This window comes from Mesoplodon bidens (genome assembly GCF_964165515.1).
Source record: "Mesoplodon bidens genome assembly, chromosome: 1".
NCBI lineage: Eukaryota > Metazoa > Chordata > Mammalia > Artiodactyla > Ziphiidae > Mesoplodon > Mesoplodon bidens.
Window position 1 is genome coordinate 122,332,159 of NC_138176.1, and position 17,395 is coordinate 122,349,553.

The following is a 17,395-nucleotide window of genomic DNA, read 5'->3' on the forward strand; positions in this document are numbered from 1 at the left end:
TGCTTCAGGCAAGCCTCAGACCTGTGCAACAGAATGTTTTGGCAGAATTCTTTGCCATTGGTATCATTCACTATAAACAAGGCTTCTCTAGTTAGGACATACTAAACCACTCAACCATTGTTTGGATAATGGAAACAGGACATGCACATTTGGAGGGCTGCTTCTAGAATTGTGATTCTAAGAGTTCCTGGCATGTAGGTTTTGTTATGCAACTAGAACCACTTGGATATTTTTTTCCTGCCTCCCAGTAATATTAGAAACAAATAAGTTGAAGCTATAGAATGTATGTTGTCTGGGGAAACATACTGAATGCACTTTGGACACAACTCTTTTCTTAAAAATGTCTTATAGCGTGGAAAGAGAATGTGAAAGTGTTTAGGAGGCTAAATTTCTTATTTTCCTTTATACTGATAAATGGACTTGGCTGGACTTTTTCTACACAAATGAAAAGTAACAGGGAGTACTGTTTCACTATCAAAAATGATCTTTTTTTTTAACCTCTGTTAACTCTACACGTTGCCTGGAGAATTCTTCTCCTAACGTGGAATATATAACTCAAAATTTTTAAAGACACATAATGGAAAATAATTTCAGGAGTCAAATTACATTGGTGGAAAATTGCCACAGAATTGTTTCACAAAACTAATGAGAGAGTTAGTTTTAAGAACCAAGAAATATGAGAGATTTTCTTAGTGTCTTGCACAAGACCGCTTTATACCAAGTGGATCTGCAGTCGATAAGGACATAAATACCAAAATGTCTCTCCTAATCATCACAGTTGTCTCTAAAATTAACAGTACAGGTCAAGCCCTTTGTTTAAATGAAGGTAATGGGTCAACTAGAGTTCTTGCTATCCCTCAGAGAGGTAATAATAATTATTGGCAGGTGCTGCAGTATTATTATTTAGATAACTTGCCATTACTGAAGGGAAGGGAGGGCAGTGTTCTGAAAGCTTGAGGCACGGAGAAAGTAACTGTGGCTACAGCCAGGAGAACTGCTGGGATGGCTGACCAGAGAGAGGCATCAGGAAGGGAACGCTGCACCTCTGGAGGCAGCACTGGGATGCTGTGAGCCAGAGGCACAGAAAGGAAAGCTGGGGTGAGGAGCAAGGTGGAGAGGTATATCCATGAAAAATGCTGATCGTGCTGTTTTTTATAAGGGTGTGCCTATCTCTGTAAGTTTCCTCGTTAGGAATATAAAATAACCTAGTTAACAACTTGGTTATGGTTAACTTAATCTCTATTCTTCAGCCTTACTGGGTAAAGTGTTAACAAGCTTGTAAAGATTCAATGAAATGACACACCTGGCAGTGTCTTAATACAAAAGGAGTTCTTGATAAAATGATAGTTGTGTCATTAGAAACAGATAGCCCATCCAGCTGACCAATCTGAGGAGCATTTTGTAAAGGAACTCTTTATAAAGGCCTGGGAAGGATGTGGTGAAAGCCCAAGCTTAGTACAGCTGTACTATTCACCTGAGGCCTTAATAAATAAGAAAAGGGGGTATTTACCAGAACCTGGAGACAGAGAACAGTTGGAAAGGGATGCCCAAGAGGAGCTGGGACTTTCAGTAGACGGATGAAGCCAGTGTGTAGCAATCCCACAGGAGGGAGCCGGGGGAATAAATAATCCAACTGGAGCCAAAGAGTAAGGGAGCTCACTGATGACATCCATATGGGTCAGCCTCCCAGGGGTACAAAGCAGGGTGCATGGAGAGTGGGCTTGGAGGGGCAAATGGAAAAGGGACTCAGCATAACCATAATTATAACTATTTTTTCCCCATTATTCCAATATCTAGTACCAGAATCCTCAACACTTAGCACAGTGTCTGGGACCTGGATTTTCAATAATCATCTGTTGAATGAATGAATAAATTCCCCACCCATGATTACATCAGTTAGGAATTAAGTCAGGTTGATATTAAAAGAAACCCAACTACAGTAGCTTAAAAATACAAGAGTTATTTTTTACGTAAGAGAAATCTGGAAGCAGATTTCCAAAGAGGTAGTATTTTTCTGAGTACATTTTTACCTTGAATAAAATCTGCTATAACTAAGGAAGAAGGTCAGCATTCTCTTGATCAAATAGGATGGACATCAAAGACCAAATTTTCTCACTTGAGAAAAGAGAGTTATGGAAGAACCACATAAGTTATCTCCCTTTATCTGTTTCTTAGTCTGAGTCTGAACTAGCCAAATAAACTAGTCATCTGCAACAACTATCTGGATAGTGTAAGAGAAATAAACATTGACTGGGGTATTGTGTGTTTGTATATGTGTGTGTGGGGGGGTGTCTTCCATTTTTAATTTTCTAAACCCCTCCCCACCTCACTTTTTGTGCAGCTCACAAACCAATCATGATACTGAATCAAATCCCAGCTCATTCCCCCAAAATAGTTCTAAAAATGGCCCTATCAAAATAGGCCCCCCAAAATAGTTCCCCCAAAATAGTTCTAAAAATGGCCCAATCAAAAATAGCTTGATTGAATTTTTGTCTTTAAATTTAAAAAAATAATAATTGAGAAAAAATCAGAAAAGTACAAAGGACAATACATCAAACTCTCATGTCCTCACCAGTTACAACAGAAAATTAACATTTAAAAAATACTTGCTCCATTTAAAAGTAAAACTTATAAAACAAAATCCCCATCTAGACCAAAGCCAAGTGTGTGAGAAAAGTGGACAGGATGCTAAGGGCAGGGGCCTTTGCCCAGGATCTCTTCCTGGGTCTCTTGGGAAGATAGCCTTGTAAGTTTCCCACATCACCAACATGGAAGTTGGCCATATCAGTGTGAACTGGGAAGTTCTCTCTCTGGGAGATATATGCAGGAAGAAGGTTTAGCTTTCCAGTGCTCTTCTAATTTCTGCATGCCACTGATTGGGTCCAGGGTTTCCTGATAGAGGAGGTGGGGAATGGGGTGGGGGGCTGGGGATCAAATCAGAAGATTACCCTGTGGAAGTCAGCAGGCCTGGGAAGGATGATCTTATAGTAGAGGCTGTGGGATCAGACTCAAAGCAGAGGCGGCTGGGGGCTACGGGAGAGACCCGGGAGGTCCTGAGCACCATCAAGTGCTAAGATAAGACCAAGTCAGCCTGGTAGCACCACTGGGCCAGACCACATTAAGACCAGACGGTAAAGGACACCAGTTGCCAACTTCAGCTGCAGTGCCAGAGGGAAGGCATGACCAGGAAAAAAGAGAGATGGCCAGCAAGGGTCCAAGTCCCTCCCACTGCATTCTACCACCATTAGGTGGCTTAATCTACCCTAATCAGATGCTATTCGTAGAGCATTAGGGTAAGTCTGAGGGATGGATCATTTTACTCAGTCGCACAAAAGATACTATTTGAAACTATGGATTAAATGTTATTGCTTTAAAAATATGCTTCATTTTTATAGTAAAGTATTGACATGGTCCATAGATTTATACAATGTACAGAAAAAACTCTTGCTTTCCCATCCACCCCTTTCCTAATCCCCCAATAGCATTCCTCTCAAAGAACACAATTTTAATTGGCTTCTTGTGTATCTTTCCAGAGTTTCTTTATGCTATTACTAGAAATGTTAATAAACATTTTTAATCTTATTTTTTCATTTTCTTAAAGCAAAGGTAGCATAACAATTTTTGCCCCTTTTTCCCATTTAAAATGTATCACTGGGGGCTTCCCTGGTGGCACAGTGGTTGAGAGTCCGCCTGCTGATGCAGGGGACACGGGTTCGTGCCCCGGTCCGGGAAGATCCCACATGCCGCGGAGCGGCTGGGCCTGTGAGCCATGGCCGCTGAGCCTGTGCTTCTGGAGCCTGTGCTCCGCAACGGGAGAGGCCACAATGGTGAGAGGCCCGCGTACCGCAAAAAAAAAAAAGTATCACTGGGATTTCTGTATCAGGACAGTATATAGTGTACCCATTCTTTTGTTTGCTTTTTGGAGAGTAGTGTAAGGATACTTCATAATTTATTCAACTCTTTCCTTATTGATGAACATAGATAAAATTTTGCTATTATAAGCAATGCTGCAATGAATCGCTTTACAAATATGTTATTTTGTCTACATGCAGGTATATCTTTAATAAAAGCCTAGCGAGTTGAAATTTAAATAAATGTGTTAAGTGGATGGAAACATTTATGCCACAGAAGATTGGAACATTGCCAAGTCTGATTGTCCCAGGCACCCAGTGAGAAGTATCTTTTAGGGGATCAGATTAGTTAATGGAGAAGTAAAGAAGCAACGTAATCTTGGTACATTTAAGAACTTTGTTAGTAAGTTGGCGACTCTACCTCATATCCATAGATACATGTAAGCAAACATTAAAAATAAAATTGGGCTGTCTACACACCCTTGTAACAGTTGCAAGACTGAGGCCAGTCCTGAAAGGATTTACAAAGAATGACAAGGAAATTGTCTTGGAAATCTAAGAACAGGGGCCAGGTTAGGGCAGGTTCCTGTGCAAAGGGCTGGAGTCTGGATCTGGAGCCCAGGCATCTGCCAAGAACCCCACAGCAGGAGCTGGAGTCCCTGCTGCAGAGCTGCATTGACAGCATGGTTAGCTGTCCTCCATCTGCCTGTTTGCCCTGCCTTCAATTGCTCTGTCTACTATTCTTAATTTTTGTTCCCTCATAGTTTCAGTTTACTACTTCTTACAGCAGTTTCTCAATCTTTAATCTACCTTATTCCCTTTTAACTGAACTCTCACTCTTATTGTCTCATGATTTCTGGGTTTTTAGTACAAATTTCAAACTTTGCCCTGCTGTGTTTCATCCAGCGCATACACACAATAGGTTGCTGGCAAGTCTACTAATTGGCTGCCCTTGGATCTGTTACTCTCCTGAGCCAATCAACAATAGGGGAAGGAGGAAACATGGTAAAGCAAGGCCCTCCTGCCTGGTTGCAAGAGGAATGGGTGGGGCTGTTTCCCTCACAATGGGGTGTGGTCAGGGCAGGTGTGTTAACATTTCCAATATATAGAATCATGGTAACATTTTTCCATGTTGTTTAATATCCCCACATGATTATAAATAACTTCATAGTCATCTATCATATGGAAATTCTGTAATTTATATTATGAATTCCTATTACTGGACATTTAGATTGTCTTAAGCTATTTTGATAATTCTTTTAAAATAAAATGAAATGAAGCCAGGTTTAAAAATCCCTCAAGCTGACAAAAACCATTTAAGCCACTTATGCAAAACTAAGTGGTTCATTTCATGAACATAAGTGAAATGTAATTTAGGTTATTTCTTGTCAATGTCTTTGATAATCATAAAACTTAAGTCATCTTCCCCAAATGGTATAAGATAATCACTTTTCACCAACCTCCTGCAGTCTGGAAACCCCCAATGTAATAACTAATCATTGTAAAGGCTAAACAACATCCTCCTTTTCACTTTAGAAGCTATTCTGTAATGCCATGCCTCTGAACTTTACACCAGTTTTGGGTTTGAAATCTCCCCATTCTTGTTTCTCTTTCAATAAATTATTCATATCAAGTAAAGTTCTCTGACTTTTCTTTTGACAATACAAACAACACTCCACTAAAAATCAAGGAAAGAGGTGCTTTAAGGGTTAGAAACAGGGCTGGCTTCATGGGTGTGACCCAGGCCATTGTGTTCAAAAGAGCCCTGTGCTTGATTTAATGTTCTGCTATAGCTGTCTTGAAATTAGCAGTAATTTCTGAACAATGGGTCTTGCATTTTTATTTTGTGCTGGGCTCCTCAAATTATGTAGATGGTCCTGGTTAGAGAATATATATAACAAGGAGAAAGGGATGAAACAGTGATGAGCATTGAAGAGATGTCAAGAAATTGATCAGAACCTGATCGGTATTTCCCCCTTATGCTTGTGTAGAAAGATATGATACTGATGTATTAACTGACGCATTTTTCCCCCTGTTCACGTTTGTCTCTTATCCATCTCCTTACCTCCACTGGGGCGGCTTCTGGGAAGACAAGTAGGCAATTCTCTGAGTATTAAAATAGGCCTTTGGAATGATAGCAGAAACAACTGTCTTGAGATAAAAGGTGTTCTGAGTTGCAAGAGCCTGGATTCTGAAGGCTTTAGAACAGAATAATGGTTTTCGAAGAAAATATTCTCAGTTCAAGACAGTTTTCCCATCCTCTCAACTATGATATCCATAAGAGAGAAGAATCAGAGCACACTTAGATACTGTTGTTATCTGAAGAGGGTCCTCTGCCTTGGTGCCCACTGCTGGGGCATGCCCTTGAAAAGTTTTGGGGCTCCCGTGACAAAGAAGAGCTGTGCTTCACTTCCTGAGTGGAACTGGGAGAGACAGCAAGCTTTATGGGTCTCCCCTCAGCAGCATGGTGGGGAAGCAATAGATATGGTGGAGGACTGTCTGCCCAGGGGAGCCTGAGACACCCTCACATGGTCCCCCAAACCCAGGTGGGCTGGAAGCAGCTGAATGCTTTCCTCAGAGACCAAGCGATGGGCACAAACCTCCAATAGATAGGACTTAAGAGACTTTGTGGTCAGGAGTAAACAGGATCCATATGTACCCATGACCTGAGGCCAGGTGGGAAAGAGGATATTTCAGAGGATGCCATTGAGGGCAGACAGGATCAGGGACCAGAGACCCACCCTGATGCCTTGTAATTACCTACTTACCCTGAGCAGGGTCAAAGTACATCAGATATCGGGGTAATAGAACATAAAAATAGAAATTAAGTCAGTTGAAGAAAAATGAAATACATTTTAAAAGCTTGCACTTGTGGCCTGAGATTCTTACCTGCTACACATACTTTTCATAGGTGCAAATATTTGAGCTTAGATAGTCCCTTGGAGCTCATCAAACACCTGGAAAAAAAATGTGATTTAAGAATAAACACTCCTCTGTTCTTTTGAATGTTTTTACATTTCATGAATAGTTGAACCAGTGTCTGGCTCCTGAGATACTTTGATAAACGTCTCAGAAATCGACACGTGATGTTCACCTTTTTAGAGGAGTTATTCTTCAAACTTGGCATACTTTTAGCAGTGGAACCCTCTCTTCAAATGAAATATGAAGTACCTCGATATACAAACAGCTAGGTGGGGTGTTCTGATGGGAGATTAGAGTCTCTCCCTTCCTCACTGTCCCCTTTCACCCTGAGGTGGTCCTAGAGACACCCCCCTCCACACACACACACACACACACACACACACACACAACTTGTAATCCTAGTGACTTGTGTACAAGCTGGAAAACCACCACTTGTTCAGACTGTTCTAGTTTTGATGGCCTCATAAATAAGAAACAAAATGGTGACGCACTTAGCCGGCTGATTCTCAGTCTACACGTCTGTAAAGTGAGCATGATGGACTGGCTCAAAGACGTAACTGTCATTAGAATCTCCAAAGTGGCTTTAAGGATGTCTGTGCCTGCTTCCCGTTCCCCTGCTGAGATAGTCTGGAGTGGGGCCCAGGGATCTGCAGTGTTAAAAGCACCCCTACCTCATCCTAATATGCAACCGACACGAGAAGGTGGAGGAAGATGACCTTTGAGGATTGCTATCAACCATAAAATTCCATGAATAGGAATTTGGGGAGAAGAGATATTTTCTCACATTTTAACCAGATCTTTAAGTGACTGGAATAATTTGCTTGTTTACCTTAATTTGACGAACCAGTTGGAACAAACTCTGGAGGGTAGGAGAGTCTTTTGAGGACTCATAGGCAGTAGGAATAATATATTTTCAATTTCACTGGGGTTAAATCCAACAATGAAGCAGAACGAATTATATTCTCCTAAGAAAGTAAGAATGTCTTTCCAGCAAAAAAGAGTCCTTGGAATAATTATTTCTCCTTGGCTCTTTGGAAAATCATGGTTTACTGCCAGATGGGTATAGAAGAGGAATGATTTTATTCATGTGAACGTCAATATTGCCTTTAGGAGGTAGGAATGTTAAAAATAGTGTTTGAAAATTTTGGAGTCTAGTTACCATATAATGAAATCTCAGCTATAATCTTGCCCTCTCTGAGAAAAGTATTATCCTATTTTTGTTAAATATTTAAAAATTAACCCATAAGGAAATGAAAATCATCATTTTAATCTTGCCTCATATTTGTTTAATAATCTCAAATGATTAACTTTCTAATTAAGGAAATGGAATTGATTTTGGAAAGTTACCATGTAGTATTCATGGTTGAAGTGTTCAATATTTCATTATGACATTTAACCCAGTTTAATAAAAATTCTGCAGTTTTCTAGGAGAGCATTCCCCAAATGTGTCCTATTGCTGCTGTAAGAGATTAATAGAGGTCACACACAAAATATTTCTATATTGAAAGAAGTTTGGGAAACACCACATACCTATTGCATTTCAATACCCTAATTAAAGCTCCTAACAATTTCCTTTATAACAGGTGCTTTTACTTCAAGACTATTTATAGATATAGAATAAAAGGCAAAGACAGATTTTTTTTTAAGTTATTCTCAGCCCCTATTTATTCTCTATTCACTCAGAGACCATAACAAGGGGGAACCCACTTCTAATTCTTGGTTCTCCAAATGCAGAAGTTGACGGATTATATGGTCATTCTCAGCTGAGGCTCTAAAGCAGATGAAGGTCTGAGTATAATGAGGTTCCTCTCAGAATTCTGAGGAGGAGTACAGGTGAAAAGACACAATTTTGGGTTGAGTTGTTGATTTTTATCCCTTCATCAGGATGAGGTCTGACATGTGATATAGTGGCTACACTGTCCAATATGGTGGTCACTAGCCACATGGAGCTATTTAAATTTAAATATAATTAATTAAAATTCAATAAAAATTAAAACTCAGCTCCACATATGCACTAGTCACATTTCAAGTTCTCAATAGTCACAGGTGAATATTTCCATCATCAAAAAAAGTTATACTGGAAACAGGTCTAGAATACTTGTCCCAGCCATTGAACCCTAACTCAAGACAAGAATTTTGTACTCTCCTGTTTGTCTGAGGCCTTCTCTATCCATCTACACTGAGCTCCTTTGTCTTGACAATTGGTTTTTATTTTATATTTCACAAGATTTTCTCCCTAGGTACTATTTTAGTACCTACCTTAGTGTTTCAGTTATTTATTTTATTTTCATGATTCTGAGAGTTAGCCAGGCTCAGCTGGTGGTTCTTCCTCTTCACATGGTTCTTTCTCTTCACTAGAATCTCTTGCATGACTGCAGTCAGCTGGAAACTTCACATGAACCTGGAATGTCAAAGATGATTTCATCTACATGCCAGGCATCTCTGCAAGGGTGACTGGAATGGCTGGGAGCTGGCTGGTCTCTTATTCTCTCTCTTACAATTATGGTTCAACTCTTGTTTTACTCTAAGGTGAAAGCAGAAGCTGCCAGACCTCTGAAGGGTAGGGCCTAGAACTTGCCCAACAATGCTTCTATCACGTTCTATAGGTCATAGCAAGTCACAAGACCAACTGGAGTCAAAGGGAGGGGAAACAGTTTTCACTGCTTGATGGGAGGCACAGTTATCTTTGCAGACGATCTATTATACTATGTAACCCCCTTTTTGATCATTACATAAGACATTCTTGAAGATAAGTATATAACAGAACTGAATAATGAATAACAACAAATAAACTTTTACTTTACAGTTTTTACATGCAGAAATATATACTCGTACATAAAATTTCCACAGCATTTAGGAGCCAGAGGTGGCGTCATCAGAACTGCTGTGGTAAGAAAGGCTGGGGGTGGGGAGGAGTGTGCAATGATTCTCCTTCAAACCCCTCTTCCACACTTTCTCTTAGAGAATCACAGTGTCCATGACTGTACTAAAGAATCTCAGCAAGCCTGCAGAAGACAAGCAGTTTTCCCAAGGGAATTTGGACGTGTCTCCCTTCATATTTACCCATCATGAGATGATTTCCCCACTTTTCTTTGAGATGCTTAAAATAAATTCTAGCTGGGCAGTTCAGCCATAAGTAAAAGAAATATGTGATGCTAAAATGCATTCATAATTTAAAGATGCAATTGAAAAACAAGATAACATGTTTTACAAATAATATTTTCCATAATTAGAACATTAGTAATTTCCAGGATGAAAATGTGTGTGTGGAGATGGGTAGGGGTTCAGAGTACTGTAAGCTTGTGAGAATATACATTTAAACAATTTTGAATGGCATTTTAACTATATTTATCAAAATTTAAAAACCATGCCATTTAAGTCAGCATTTCTACTTACAGGAATTTATCCTCATTCCAATAAGTCCTTAGTCAAATCCCTCTCTTAACACACTCCATATATTTAATGACCTTTTTGTCTTTTGAAGAAAAAGAAATATCAAATTGAGAGATAACAATTGTTCACAAGTAAGATGTATCAGGATGGGAATGCTCTTTTCTTAGTTAAAACAGCTTCACATTATTGCCACAAATTGGATGTGTAAAGACTGCAGAGTTTATGGAAAATGTCTGTTCAATAAACTGATCCAGAATGTTGTGTAATATTACTTTAACAATTAGGATGAGAGACTTGGCACGTCCCAATGGATTTCTACCTCAAGGAGGGTAATTGAAAGAATCAAAACTTAATTGCCCTTTGAAGATGTCATTCACCTGTAGGCAGAACCTTCCATGATCATCCTGGTAAAACACAGTGAGTGCAGACAGCTCAGATATTTGAAAGAATTCTGCTCACTAGCAGCAGAATGAAGCCAATGTGGTAATATCTGAATATTGAATAAAGTTGCTTTGAGTAGAGAATAAAGGTGCTATATAATAACTCTTTTTAGCTGGCTTCTGGGTCTCTTGGGTCCCTTGAAATTTACGCCCCATTACTTATTAGAACCAAAATTAGAACTTGCTTACAAGGTAATCCTTGGTTTTCAAGCACCTAATTCAATCTGACAGATACTCACATAAGTATGCAAAGATATCCATATAGGACTGATCATTGCAGTATGGTTTGCAATTAAAAAAAGGGAAGCAATCCTAATAGGAACTGGTTACCTGGATGATGTACATCCATACAATGGAATGCCAATATACATAGTCATTAAAATGAAAATGTAGAACTCTCTATATATATTTCTGTGGAAAGCTGTGCAAGATATGAAAAAAGAAAGGTACAGAACAATATGCAAAATAAAATATACATTCATCTAAGTAAAAAAATGTGTGTGTATGTGTTTGAATAGACAGAAAATTTCTGAAAAGGACTATGTAAGTAATTTAACACTGGTCAACTATAGGAAGGGCATGGGATGTAAATAGGGGATTAACTATACCTTCTTATTATTTGATCTTTAAAAAAAACACAAGCGAGCATACTTTCCTAACTTTTAAAAACGAATTAAATGGTGAAGAAATAAAATAACTGGCAAGGAAAAGGAAAAAGAAAAATTTTAAGTAATGTGTTCTAAAACAATCCCATATAATGTAGTTAAATGATCATTTTAATCTGAAGCACATGGTGGTCACTACTTTTATGATACACAAGAAAGAATATAGGGTTTGGAGCCAGACGGATCCACGATTAAATTCCAGCTACCCAGTACTTAGAGTAGAGCTTTGGGAAGGTGACTTTCACTTTTAGAAACTCAGTTTTCACATTCATCAAATGAATATAATCATACCTTCCTGACAAGGAAAATTATGTTGGTAAAATACATGGCATACTGCCTGTGCCATAGTATTTGCTCAATAAGGGTTGCTGCTGTTGTTACACTATATGCAAGCTGTCTGGATCTAAGCCTCAACTTCAGTTTCTACATCTGAAAACAAGAAAAATTAGTACCCATTATATGGGCTACAGAGGGATGAGCTCAGGCAATCAGCAAATTGTATTTTTAATATCTCTGCACAAATTTCCTAAGAGCTACTTACAGGTGATTTCCAACTCATAGAATAAAGGAAAAAAATATTAGTTTCCATTAAATCCACTTCATAATCAGCCTACAAAAGACCATTCTAGTTGAATACCTTCCCAATGGTATTCCCTTATTTTGTTGCTCACAGCCTTGTGAGTTGATTCCTGTGTTGAAGACTGCTGGCTCACATATCTGGGTACTAATGACAGTGTACATCTTAGCTAACTTATCTTAGTTCAAAATCTCCCCTTAGATCATGTTTAAGAGATAATTTTTTAAATACAATTTTTTCTTATGGGTTTTATTAGTCAGGATCCTCTAGAGAAACAGAGCCAATAGGATACATATGGATATATATGAGGAAATTTGTAATAGGAATTGGCTTATGCAGTTATGGAGGCCAAGACACCCCACAGTCTGCCACCTGCAAGCTGGAGAACCAGAAAAGTTGGAGGTATAATTCAGTCCAGGTCAGAAAACCTGAGAACCAGGGGAGCCCATGGTATAACTCCCAGTCCAAAGCTGAAGGCCTGAAAACCAGAGGGCCACTGGTATAAGTCCCAGACTCCAAAGGCCAGAGAACCAGGAGCTCTGATGTGCAAGAGCAGGATATATGGATGTCCAAGCTCAAGAAGACAAAGAGGGAATTCACTTATCCTCCTCCATTTTGTTCTAGTCATGCTCTCAATGGATTGGATGATGCTCATTCACAGTTGGTGAGGGTAGATCTTCTCTACTCAGTCTACTGAATCAAATGCTAATCTCTTCCAGAAACACCTTCACAGACACACTCAAGGATAATGTTTTACCAGCTATGTGGGCATCTCTTAGCCCAGTCAGGTTGACATATAAAATTAACAATCACATGAGTTTTCTGATTTCACTCTGAAAATATTCCCACCCATCCACAATTGCATATACTATATTATTTTTTTCCCAAAATATTTTTTGTTCACATTTAGAAAAAGAAAGAAGAATCATCTATTAGTGGTTTTAAAAAATGGAGCATTTGTCTATGTTTGACCAAGGCCTCTGACAAAATTCCAAGCCAGCTTTCCATGGGAAATGAGGCAGCTTTATTTATTTAGCATGTGATAAATCATATCTTTATCAATCATTTCTCTATAATATCTTTGTGTGTAGGAAGAGGCATTTGGTATAAAAATATTAAAGGAAATATATTTCTTAATCTTTTCAATTTACTCTGTGAGCAAATTCTATAAAATGTTGTAAAATTTAACCCATAAACCTTTTAGTCTCTATCTCTAGTAGATATCAACACATCTAACAAATTTAGCAATGATTCCTAAATATCATCCAATGCACAGCCTATGTTCAAATGTCCCTGGTGTCTTAAAATACATTTTTCAATCACATTACAAACAAGTTCTGCATATTATATTTGGCTATAAGTTAAGTCTCTTAAATATATAAAGCAAAACTTACAGACCTAAAAATAGGAATATCCAAGTCTATAAGAGTAGTGGGAGAATTTACATACTTTTTCACTAGGTGATAAAACAAGCAGTCAAAAATTCATCCTTGATACTGTTGGTGGGAATAAAAATTTCTACAGCCATGATGGAAAATAGTTCCTCAAAGAATTAATAATAGAACTACCAAATGATCCAGCAATTCCACTCTTGAGTATATATTCAAAAGAAATGAAATCACAAGAGATACCTGCACTTCCATGTTCATTGCAGCATTTCTCACAATAGCCAAGATATGAAAACAACCTAAGTGTCCATCAGTAAATGAATGGATAAAGAAGATGTATATATATATATATATATACAACAGAATATTACTCATCCATGAGAAAGGAGGAAATCCTACCATTTGTGACAACCTGGATGAGTCTGGACAGCATTTTGCTAAGTGAAATAAGCCAGACAGAGGAAGACAAATAATATATGGTATCACTTTATATGTGGAATCTAAAAAAATCAAACTTACAGAGACAGAGAGTAGAATGGTGGTCGCCAGGAGCTGGGGGTGGGGGAAATGAGGAGATGTTAATCAAAGGGTACAAATGTTCAGTTATAAGATAAATAATTTCTGAGGATCTAATACACAGCATAGTGACTATAGTTAACAACACTGTACTATATACTTGAAATTTGCTAAGAGTGTAGATCTTCAGCATTCTCACCAAAAAAAAAAAATTTTTTTTACAGTGAAAATATCATTAAAGGTAAAGAAGATTTGAATAAGAGGATTAACAGACTTGACATAAATGACATATGTAGAACGCTCTACCCAACAGTGAAAGAATTCACATTCTTCCAGGTGTACATGGAACAAACCTTAATTAATCCCATGCTGGGCAATAAAGCAAGCCTCTACAAATTTGACAAGACTGAAAACATACAAAATATGCTCTTTGATTGTGTTGGGATTAAACTAGAAATCAATAATAAAAAGAAAATTAGAAAATAACCTCAACTGCCGGAGATCAATCACATACAGTTACATAACTTCTGAGCCAAAGATGTCACAGTGGAAGCATCTGGAGTATAACAAGGGAGAATACCTTAATAAACTTAGGAAGGAGATTTCTTAAACTGGAAACAAAAAGCACTAATTATAAGGGAAGCATTGTAAAACTGAACTACATTAAAATGACAAATTAAATGAGTAGTTTCTTTTGGGAAGAGGGTAGAGTTAGTGACTTAGAAGGAATGCAAAGGAAACTTCTTAAGAGGTGGGACTGGTAATGTTCTAGTCTTGATTTGGTTAGTATTTACATGAGTATATTCACTTTGTGTAAATTCATCAAGCCATAAATTTATGATATACCCTTTCTGTACATGTATGAAAATTTACCAAAAAATTATTCTAAAATATAAGGTTCCTAGGCAGAAAACTAACCCCCCCAAAAGCAACTCTTTTAAGGAGAAAAAACTTAAACTAAATAAAAGGTGTAAAGACAAATTAGAGATTTACACTATATTAAAAGATTGAAAGATCCAGTAATGTGGAGATGTCAAAGATATTGATAGGATATTCTCCATTTAAAACTTTATATGAAGAAACCATGACCTAAAATGAACCCAGACACTAATTTTTTACTTAATTTTTTTATTGCGGAAAAATACACTTCACATTGAAACCTATGCTGCAAAAGCTATACTAAAGACAAAGTGTTAGCCTTAAATGCTTTCATCACTAAAGAAGAAATGAAAAAAAAGGATGGATTCTTAGTATACATCTTAAGAACATTGAAAAAGATCAACAAAATATACCAAAAGAACTAGAAAGATGGAATTTAAAGATAGGAAACAAAAAAATTAATAAATATAAAGCAAAAAAAAATCAAAAGATAATAAAATTAAACTCTCCTTGAGTCTCATTAAGAAAAAATTGAGTAGTCCCCAAGGGCCCTTCAGCCAGCCACCCTGGGACCTGGCCCTCTCACCAGTGGGCAGAACCAGCCCTGGGTCCTCTTGAGCTGCAAAGACAGCCATGCCAGGGACTGCACCTGTGTACCAGTGGGCCAGAACCAGCCCAGGACATCCCAGGCTATGCAGCAAAATTCCAGGATCCAGTCCTGCACACTAGCAGGTCAGTAGCTGGTCCCACCATAACAGAGGGCCCAAGCAGCCCACATAGGGGGCACCCTTAGAGCATATAACTCTGGTTACTATAGAGGAGTATGTTGCTGTGTTTCATAGGATGTCTCCCACATGAGGCCACTTCTCCTAGATCAGGAAACATAACCAACTTACCTAATACACAGAAAAAAACATAGAATTAGGCAAAATAAGGAGACAGAGAAATAAGTTCTAAATGAAGGAACAAGGCAAAACCTCAGAAAAAGAACTAAACGAAGTGGAGATAAGCAATCAACCTGATAAACAGTTTAAGATAATGATTGTAAAAATGCTCAACAAACTCAGAAGAATGGATGAACACAGGGAGAATTTTAACAGAGTCAGAAAATACAAAGAAGAACCAAATGGAGCTGAAGAATACAGTAATTGAAATAAAAAATACACTAGAAGGAATCAAGGGTAGATTAGAGGAACAGATCAGCAAACTGGAAGACAGAGTAGTAGAAATCACTCAAGCTGAACAGAAAAAAGAAAAAAAAATTTAAATGAGGAGTTTAAGAGAGCTCTGGGACAACAACAGTCATACTAACATTCACATCATAGGGGTCCCAGAAGGAGAAAAGAGAGAGAAAGGGGCAGAGAACTTTTTTGATGAAATAATAGCCAAAAACTTCCCTAACCTGGAAATGGAAATGGACATCCAGGTCCAGGAAGTGCAGAGTCTCAAACAAGATGAACTTAAAGAGGTCCATACCAAGACACACTGTAATTAAAATGGCAAAAAATAAAGATAAAGAGCAAATCTTAAAAGCAGCAAGAGGAAAGCAACTAGTTAAATAGAAGGAAACTCCCATAAGATTTTCAGCTGACTTTTCAGTAGAAATCCTGCAGGCCAGAGGGGAGTGGCAAGATATATTCAAAGTGCTGAAAAGAAAAAACTACAACCAAGAATACTCTACCTGGCAAGGCTAGCATTCAGATTTGAAGGAGAGATAAGGAGTTTTACAGACAATTAAAAGCTAAAAGAGACCAGGACCACTAAAACAGGTTTATAAGAAATGTTAAAAGGACTTCTCTAAGTGGAAAAGAAAAGACCACAACTAGAAATATGAAAATTACAAAAGGAAGAATCTCATTGGTAAAGGCAAATATTCAGTAAAGGTAGTAGATCAACCAATTATAAAGCTAGTGGGAAGGCTAAAAGGCAAAAGTAGTCAAATCATCTATATCCACAATAGACTGTTACAGGATATACAAAACAAAAATATGTAAATTATGATGTCAGAAACAGTAAGCATCTGGGGGGGGTGCTAAAAATGCAGGATTGTTAGAATGCATTTGAATTTAAGAGATCATCAACTTAAAATAAGCATGTATTTATATAGGTTGTTATAAATGAACCTCGTGGTAGCCACAAACCAAAAATCTATAATAGATACAGGCGCAAAATAGAAAAAATAAAAGAGAAATTTAAACATAACACTAAAAATAGTCAGTCATCAAATCACAGGGAAGAAAGCAAAAGGGGAAAAAAGCACTACAAAAACAACAAGAAACCAATTAATAAAATAGCAATAAGTACATATCTATCAATAATTACTTTAAATGTAAATGGACTAAATGCTCTAATTAAAAGACATAGGTGGATGAATGGATTTTTTTAAAAGACCTATATATACGCTGCCTACAAGAAACTCACTTCAGAGCTAAAGACACACACAAACTGAAATGGAGGGGATGGAAAAGGTATTCCATGAAAATAGAAACAAAAAGAAAGCTGGGGTAGCAATACTTATATCAGAAAAAATAGCCTTTAAAACAATGACTGTAACAAGAGACAAAGAAGGGCATTACATAATGGTAAAGGGATCAATCCAATAAGAAGATACAATTATAAATATATATGTACCCACCATAGGAGCACCAAAATACATAGAGCAAATAAACATAAAGGGAGAAATTGACAGTAACACAATCATAGTTGGAGACGTTAATACCCCACTGACATCAATGGACAGGACATCCAGACAGAAAATCAAGAA